Source organism: Osmerus eperlanus, chromosome 20 (assembly GCF_963692335.1).
Source record: "Osmerus eperlanus chromosome 20, fOsmEpe2.1, whole genome shotgun sequence".
Classification (NCBI taxonomy): Eukaryota; Metazoa; Chordata; class Actinopteri; order Osmeriformes; family Osmeridae; genus Osmerus; species Osmerus eperlanus.
In genome coordinates this window covers 9091615-9100875 of record NC_085037.1, presented here as the reverse complement: position 1 = coordinate 9100875, position 9261 = coordinate 9091615, and positions in this window count along the sequence as shown.

Genomic DNA, 9261 nt, shown 5'->3' with positions numbered 1-9261 from the left:
CTCCATATCCTTTCCTATGTATCTCACACAAGCCGTGCTGAGATATCACCTTAACGGATGGCAGAAATGACCTTTTGAAAAGAGTGACATGTTCAGCGGGGATGAAGTGCCGGTGACTGTGAGGTTTGTTTCGGTTGGTGAACACAATGAACGGACCCTGAAGGGCTTCAGCTTTTAACACACTACAAACATCCCACATATCACAAACTCAATACTGTAATTGGCTTTCACTTAGTAATGTGGGAATAACGAAAAAAAATATACTTAACAGGTGTTTAGAATAGACGTGTGTAACTTTCTAAGCACTGGACTGGCCAAATGAGAGCATTTTACCCAAATAAACACACCATACACATCCCTCAAAAAAAAAAAATATACTCATAAACACTCGCACTCTGAAAAAAGATCATGACATACTATCCATATTATGAACATTCAATTACACACGACTAGTTATCATAAATGTGTATGGAACTCTTTCTCTCTCACACACACACAAACACACACTCACAAACCCACACACAAACTAATGTTTGTGAATGGTGAGGAGATGACTATGTATGCATGGTGATTGCACAAGAGGTGGAAGAGGGAGGGGGAAGAGAGAGAGAGAGAAAGGAAGAAAGGCAGTTTAGAAAGCCACAGAGGGGACATGTTTTTAAAGGAGAAGTGGTTTTTATTCATGACATCCGCTCAGCAACAGGCAGCGACACTAAACAACAGAGAATGAGATGAATTAAAAGGAGGGAGCAGGAGAAAAGGAGGAGGAGAAGAGAATGTTGAGTGGCGATGTGGGGAGCGAGAAGGACTGTAGTGGAGAGAGGGATGGAAGAGAGGGAGCGAGGAGGCAAACAGAAAGATGGCGGGTTTTGGAAAACAAAGCCTAAATGGAGGGAGTAAAATACGTGAGGTAAAGAGATGGGGAGAATTGTAGGGAAGAAGAGAGAAAACCGGGATTGGTAGACAACTGGAAGGAGAAAGGGAGAAAGGTGGAAGGAAGGAAGGAAGGAAGATACATTTGGAGAGTAGAGTAGGAAAGGAGAGGCCGAGGGATGGGGGGGGAGAAAGGCCAGAGGAGGGAGAGGGCTAGACCAGGAGGGGTAGGTTAAGTACAAATTCAGAACCACACAAGCCAACCACACACTGAAAGACTGTAATTTGGAAGGTCCCAGAATAGAGAGTAAATGAGGGAAGGAAGGAGGGACAGAATAACATAAACTCTTTAGCAGCACGCAATACACACAACAACAACACACCCCAAGCTGTCCACACACACACACAAGCACACACATCATACACACACTGGCAGTAAGTCTACATGTTGGAGCAAAAACACACGGGTGCAGTGCTAGAACATATATACACACACGATGGGAAAAACGCAATCAGACCCGTTTTCCGAATTTCTATAGGATTTGACGACACCACAGTCCCTTATCTCATTTACAACTGAAAACATTCACTCTAGAGTGTTTGTTCTTTACCAGGGCTCAGCTGCCAGCTTGATCCTTGATCCTCCTGGACAACTGGGTGATTTCACATTTTGCCTTTCATCGTTGGGACTTAAAAAATCCAATATTTTGATTGGACAGAGGGTCAAAGCGCTGACAGTACCGTTAGGCTTCTGTCAACGTGTGTTCCCCATCCCCAGCCCTGTGGAGCTTCTTTACGGTACAGTAGGTCGAGCGGAAGAACTAGGCCACTTGCTGGGATAGGAACTGGGTCAATCAGCAGACAGTTCAAGCCTTGAGCAGCCCCGAAGAGCGCATTGTGTTTTCATTACGATTATCAAACAATATTTCAACGCAGGGTTACCACCCTACAAACCTAGTTTGGGTTAATGGAAAGGTTTGTGAATCTATGGGTGTTTAACAGTGATTGTCATGTACTGTGACTCATGTGTTTCTACATTGAGACAGGTTAGTTAATATATGGTCTGACGTTTCTTTTATCACATAGGTATCTTCATGTCCATCTGCAGTCATTAGTGATCCTCCATCTCCCTGTGAGAGTGGGATGAACATATTGGACCTGGAACAGACACAACATATGTGTGTTAAAAAAAAAAATCCTTCATTAAATTACGCAAATAACCTTAGGTAGAACACCGGCTCAAACTGCAACAAGCCTGAACATTTCCCCTCTCTCTCTCTCTCTCTCTCTCTCTCTCTCTCTCTCTCTCTCTCTCTCTCTCTCTCTCTCTCTCTCTCTCTCTCTCTCTCTGTTTCTCTCTCTCTCTCTCTCTCTCTCTCTGTTTCTCTCTCTCTCTCTCTCTCTCTCTCTGTTTCTCTCTTTCTCTCTCTCTCTCTCTCTTTCTCTCCATTTCTGTCTCTCACTTTCAATGTTTTATTTCCATATCTCACCCCTATCTCTCTCTCCCTCTTTCTCCTTCTCTCATATCTCTCTTTCTTTCTATCTTCCCCCACTCCCCTCTCCCTCTTTCTATCCTCTCTGTGTTTGATTTGATTTGAGATTAAACGTTTTAACCAACCATCAACAACCCTGAGGCCAGTGAATAACAAGCCTCCGTTGTCATGGTGAGTCAGGAGGAAGAGAGTTGATGGCATTGTTTTCTTCGCTGAGCAGGGAGACATTTACAGACATGTCTCGGTTAGGACTAATATGCTCTCTTCTCTTTATCTTTCTGGGAATTGTTCTAATTCCCTGCCACCGAGACGAGGGGCACAGATCATGTTCATCCCCCTGTCAGTCTCAGGACATATGTTTATAGATTACATGTGCTGAGATCTCCTTGTGTGCTGCATGTATTGACGTGGTCTGCCATGTAGAATTGATGGGCCTGTTGTCTGACATCACCACGTGAACGCACTGACATTCCCAGATTTGTTCCAGAAAACCAACCAGCGTGGCTCCCAACATCCTAAGGTCAGACCTGAGGCCAATGATTTGAAATGATTTAATCTTGAAATATCACACATTCGATGGTTTTGGTTCATATGCAAAAAATCACTGTGTTCAGACACAGACAAAAATAGTGGGGGTATTTCGTGTCTTCAATGTCTTTTGAAGTGTGTGGGACATGCTGAATAGTAAGGCCTTGCTTTTTTGGGAATAGAATAGGTTTTGATTAAAGATTATCATCACGCCTTACGGTTACTCAGGTGTGTTTGTTCAGCTTTCTAAAAACACCTGAGGGACATAATTATACACCCTGCAAACGCGTACACACATCTACACAAAGCACGCCCACATCTCACCTTTCCAATATAAAGGGAACACCTTCACACGTGAGTGATATTGAGCTCTCTCTTGGAGCACAAAGGTGAAAACACACCTACAGCAAAACCAATAGCTTCAATCTTTCAGGCGAGCCCAGATTAGCCTGTAATTTTAAACCATCATAAAAAAGTGTGGGAACTGTAACTTAGACTGTGTGGGAGAAGTGAAGAGTTGTTTCATATTCTCTGCGGTCAGGGAATCCTCCTCTGGATCAAAACTCCAAGTTCAGGGGTCAGAGGTCGAAGGTCAGTGAGGGAGAGGTCAGCCAGGATGGTTCAAGGGCATGTCCAGCCTGTGGCCACGTCTCTCTCTGTGTCCCGCCCTGGGGTCAAGCTTCTCGGTAGAGCTGGTGCAAGTCATGATTGGCAGCGGTCACAGTGCTTTTGGAAAAACATCATCGACAAATAACCGCACAGCAGTGGAGGCTTTCAGGAAGTTTAGCTGGAAACACTTGCCACCGTCAATTTTTGCCATCTCTGTCCTTTCAGTACTGACCTTGGCTAAGTGCTTTTAGGCAGGGATTCTTTGAGGTGTTCTTTGTAATGTCAATAAAGTTCTAAACGGTCTAACAATCGCTTTTGGTGTGGAGCCTTGGGGCTGAACAAATAGCAAACAGTACACATTCAGAGAAATGATTTGACTGATAACTTATCTACCCTGGTCAATTTGTTTTAAAGGCTATCAGCCACCTGAAACATATTGACTACCTTTCAACAAAAACATACTTTCAACAGCCCCGTTATCCCAGAGATTTTTTTTTATCTCAATGTGAACTTCATGCCCTTGTTGTCAGGATAAACACCACAATTTTGTCCAAGCTCATGCTGTTATTTAAATTAGATGGCTGTGTCTCATGTGTATGGCATTATATGGAGTATGTTTGGTTTCAGCATTTGTTGTGTGGTTGGGACTCACACGAGAGGCATGTCAAAGTGGAAAAGAATAAGCAGTAATCTACAGTGGATATGCCGATCAAAAGCGTCCATGTTGAACTGTATGTGGACCTGGGAACATATGTGTGTCTGTGTGTGAGTGTGTGTGTGTTTATTTGTACTGGACCAGACCTGGGACTGTCCTCAGTCTTGACAGACAGACAGACAGTCACGCCAAAACCAGACTGAGGGGAGAGAACTCAGAAACAAATGAGGGAAGACAAGAAAAGGAAAGATAGTGGGAGAGAGTGGAGGAGAGAGTGGAGGAGGGAGCGGAGAGAGAGAGACAGGGCCCCTGACCTGACCACACTGACACACTCTGGTCCCTCTCTCTCTGCCAGCTGTGCACTGTGGTCAAGTCTGAGAGGACGCTCTCTCACACACATATACTTATCTACGCATGCACGCAGATGAGGACATCGTTGGCTTGTGTGCCCGTGTGTGCATTTGCGTGTGTTTGTGAGTGTGAATATCCACATTTGCCCGTGTCTGTGTGTGTGTGTCTGTGTGTGTATGCATGTGCGTCCAGACCCACCAAAGAGAGCATGAACATACGTCAATGCGCAAGCGCCTGTTTGTTTTCCTTCTTCGTGTTTATGTGGGCCTGTGAACTTGCGTGGGCAAACGGTGTTTGTGTGCGTGTATTTACACATCTGCTGGAGTGTGCAAGACCCCAATTTCCAGCTGTTGATCTTGCTCCCCTGCCTGAGTGAGCGGGGCGTCCGTGTGGAGCGCGGCCGCACTCAGCCCTCCATCCATCTCCCTGGACACGTGTGGCACGGCTGGGAACCATTAGTAGGGTGCAGCTCAACAGGACTCATTAAGACTAAATGCTCAAAGGTGCCAGTTCACACCGGGTGCCTCCCCCCCCCCTCTCCCCCCCGTTCCTCCTTCTAAAGATTCCTTTCCCATAAGTCCTTGCTGCATTCAGCGACCGCTGCTCGCCCGCCACCGGAGCTTGAATGTACTCGTCTCCTCAAATAGCATCTCGCTGCTAACAGGCGCTGTGGCTAGCCTGTGTTTTCGGAGCGGGCTAGGCTACTGCTGACTGGGTCCCCAGATGGCTATTTTTACTGCGTGCGGAGTTCCGTTCTACTGGTGAGAGAGAGTGAGAGAGAGAGAGAGAGAGAGAGAGAGAGAGAGAGAGAGAGAGAGAGAGAGAGAGAGAGAGAGAGAGAGAGAGAGAGAGAGAGAGAGAGAGAGAGAGAGAGAGAGAGAGAGAGAGAGAGAGAGAGAGAGAGAGAGAGAGAGAGGTGCAAGAAACCAAAATGGTCAAGGAGTCAAGGAGGGATAGATCACTGAACACAGCACGATTGTCAGATGTGCTTGTGTGTTATGTGTTTGAGTTGACCCTTGTCATTACAGTGTTCTGCTTTACCTGTGTTGGGAGAGCTGTGTGTGTGTGTGTGTGTGTGTTTGTTTGTTTCTCCATTTCTAGGAAACAGGCTTTTCTTGGCACGAAAAGCAGGCCACAGTCTGGGTAACCTCCATAACCCCCACCCACTACCCCTCCAGGAGAGAGAGAGGGAGCTGGGAATCAATACTCCAAAATCTGGGGGAGTGAACGTGCCAACATCCGTAAGCTTGAGGTTTGGGCATGGAACAACTGCCACAAACAAACACAAACACACAAACGCTGAGACACACAGTCTCACATGGACACACACACAGTACACATATGCTCACATTTGTGTGCGGTTGTGAACATGGGGACTTCCCACACAGTCTCTGACATCTTAATTTTAGCGGGACCAGAGCAAGAGAGAACACAGGGGAGAGAAGATGAAGGATGGGATGGAAAACTGCTGCTCCTTCTGAGGTCTGTGTTGGAGACAAAACCCTTATTGAGAGTTGGACAGAAAACCTGAAATATGTGCTTTAATGGCTGTCCTCACATTGCCCTCTAGAGTTACGTGCTCGATCATGAGTTAGGCTCAGGGCAAAGGAACAACGTTACCACCAACACATTTACATACACATTAGACTCTCACACAAGCACAAGCAAGCTTTTGAAAACCAGACTGGTGTGAATAATACACACAGTTCTAAAAGACACATACTGTACAACACACTGTCTAAAACACATAATCAGTTGTACATACAAACTAATCTACCCTGGTATGCATGTGCTTAACAAATAAATACATACTGCACACACTCTCACACACACACATCCACACATCCACACTAAAACACTCTTGGCTGTAAATTGCAGTCAACCCATCTGGGAGTATTAAGAAGCTGTTAATGAATAGGGTGCTGGAGTAGTGACCACAAGTGGAGAGAAGCAGCAGGAGGAGGGAGGGAGAGAAGAAGGGAGAGGGGAAGAACTGAGGGAGGGAGCCACGGGGGTGGGGGGGGGCGGGGGGCGGGGGGCGGGGGAGGGGGGGCGGAGGTGGCATCTGCGCTGCAGATACGTGGATATGTGTGTAGTCATGTAAAAGAGTCTGTGGTGAACAGCAATCTTATGGGGGAGGAGGAGAAAGATCTCAGAGATGTTTGTCAGCGCCGGTGCTCTCCGTGACCCGCGCGGAGAGCCAGGAAACGATGTAGCTCTCTGTCGAGTCATTCCGATGAGATGGAGGTGAATCTAATGTGCTGCTGTAACTCTCGGCTGTGAAGGTCGAGATGTGTGAGCGAGTGAAGCTGGAGCTTCAAGAGTGATTGTTTGTGGTGTACAGGACATTAGAGAAGGTCTCTACCCACACGTCAGTCCTCATATGACATGTACAGACACAGAAAAGATAGAAAGACAAACAGAAAGAAAGAAAGAAAGAAAGAAAGAAAGAAAGAAGAGAAAAGAAAAGAATGAAAGAAAGAGCCACAGAGGTCTCAGCCAGTCATCAACTACACATCACCAGGGAAGGTGTCAGATGGGGTGTGGCGACAGAAGGGTGGGTTATCAGTTATCTGAAGTGACCTTTTAATACCCTCCATCCCTTTCAACCCTCCCCCCACACACACACACACACACACACACACACACACCCCTTCGGCATGCACTCCAAGGGTGCCACATGGACACTACAGAGGAGCAGAAGTGTGCCTCGCCGCGCAGCACAATGGAGACCACCTGTATGCTAATGCAGAACTGGGGAGAGGAAGGGGGGGGGGGGGGGGGAATGCGAGGCTAGCAGCCACCGAGGAGGCCACGGTGACGAAGTGTGCCTCTCTCGGGAGGGCGAAGACTGACTGTAAAACATGAGCCGGGGCCGTAAATTGATTTTTCCCTATCCTGTAAAGCAAAAAAAAGACCAGATACAAGAATACCCGAAAGTGTGCCGCTCTCTTTACGAGGGGGGGGGAGGGGGTGCTATAAAATGGATTTTCTTCTCCTTTAAGACTGTGAAAGATAGAGACAAAAGAGGAGACGTGAGGCTTGGAGAGTGATGGACGGAGAGAGTAGGGGGAAAGGGGATACAGCAGTAAAATTCATTTCCAATCGCTCTGTTAAGTAATGAAGGAGATGATGGCATGGTGTGTCACTTCATTCGGTTGCGGTGGGGAAGGACCTGTTCCTGTTCCCTCTTTTAAGTAATGAGATAGAAGAGTGGTGAAGAGATGTGGGCTCCTGTCAATAAGCAGAAAGAGAGGGAAAAGGGAAGGCAGTAAAATTAATTTCCTTGCTTCTTCCTTGTTTCCTGAAGAAGGGGTGAATGGGTGAATAGATGAGAAGTGTGCCATGGCAGAAGGGGGGCTATAGAAAGGGACAAAAAGGAGAGGAGGTCAGAAGGTCATAAAATTCATTTTCTCATTCTCTTAAGTAATGAGGCAGAAGGAGGAGAGTTAGCATGTGTGTCTCTGAATAGAGGGTGGGGTAATGGCCTTTAAGCAGATTTTCAGTCCAGCACACTTTCACTTTTGTTGGGAGACGGGAGACGGGGCGACTGGCAGAATGCAACAGCCGTTTGATGGTCCAGACCACACATACTGTATACTCACGTGTAAACATGCTCATGTAAACACACACGAGCACTGCTTTGTCTATATGTTTTAAGACCACATTGAATTTACACAGCAAAGTAAATGGTGCACATTTGACTCAAAAATAGGTACATTATAAACCTTTTTAGGATATACATAGTATGACACACAACCTTTTGGAATTAAAATAGAGATGCCATATAATATATCTATATATATAAAATATATATAATGTTATATAATGTATATATAATGTTCAAATGAACATCACTTGGAGTTCTCCAACTGCTTCAACTCCAGGGTGGAACACCTGACTGACATTTTTATTTACACTTCTGAAGTTCAAACTACACCAGAATCTCAACACTTCACTCCCATAGGATTTTGAAATCAGTAACAACAGAACTAGTAACTGGCAGCTCTGGCTATTTGAGTGTTACTACCTGTGTGTACTTAAAATAAATGATGCTGCATCTTTTTGGTTCATATTAGAATCTTAAACAGAGACAACTATACTGTGCCTATCACTCTGTTGGTTATATATTCATCAATGCAGGCCCACAGTCCTCAGTCAGCACAATAAGTTGCCAAGATGCAACTTTTAGAGTTGGGAGTATTGCCTCCCCATCTTGTCAGATAAAGTCAACAACAGCACAGGCCGTCACAAAATCTGAATGTAAATATTGTCTCTTGTTAACATTGGTGTCACTCACTGTCCCCATCGCCATGACAGCCACAGTGGAAGTACTTTGGACAAGCCTGAAGCTCAATCTTGGCCCCAAAGGCTTCTAGGAACCCATCACTGTCAGCTTGGCCTGGGTGCATTGGACAGATCTACTGGTCTTTGGGAAAAAGAGTCATGGCTTGCACTTGTATGTTTTTTTTTTTAGAAATAATGAGCAAATGTGAGCTTGTTTGTGGCATCCTGGGGCCTGACACAGCAGGCAGAGAACAGCCTGTCCTATCTCAGTCTCCTTCTGTTGACTTGTGTTCTCTTCAACTCAGCTAAGAGAGCAGGTGCTCAGAACCACTCACAGCTTTCTAAGAAACAGAGCATCCCATAATTATAACTCGGTTTTTGTTTTCTACTGTCCTCTGCAGCAAGGATCTGCACTCCTCTTAGGGGCACTTTCAGGCCCTCTTGTGTAATTTTGGTCAAGTTATT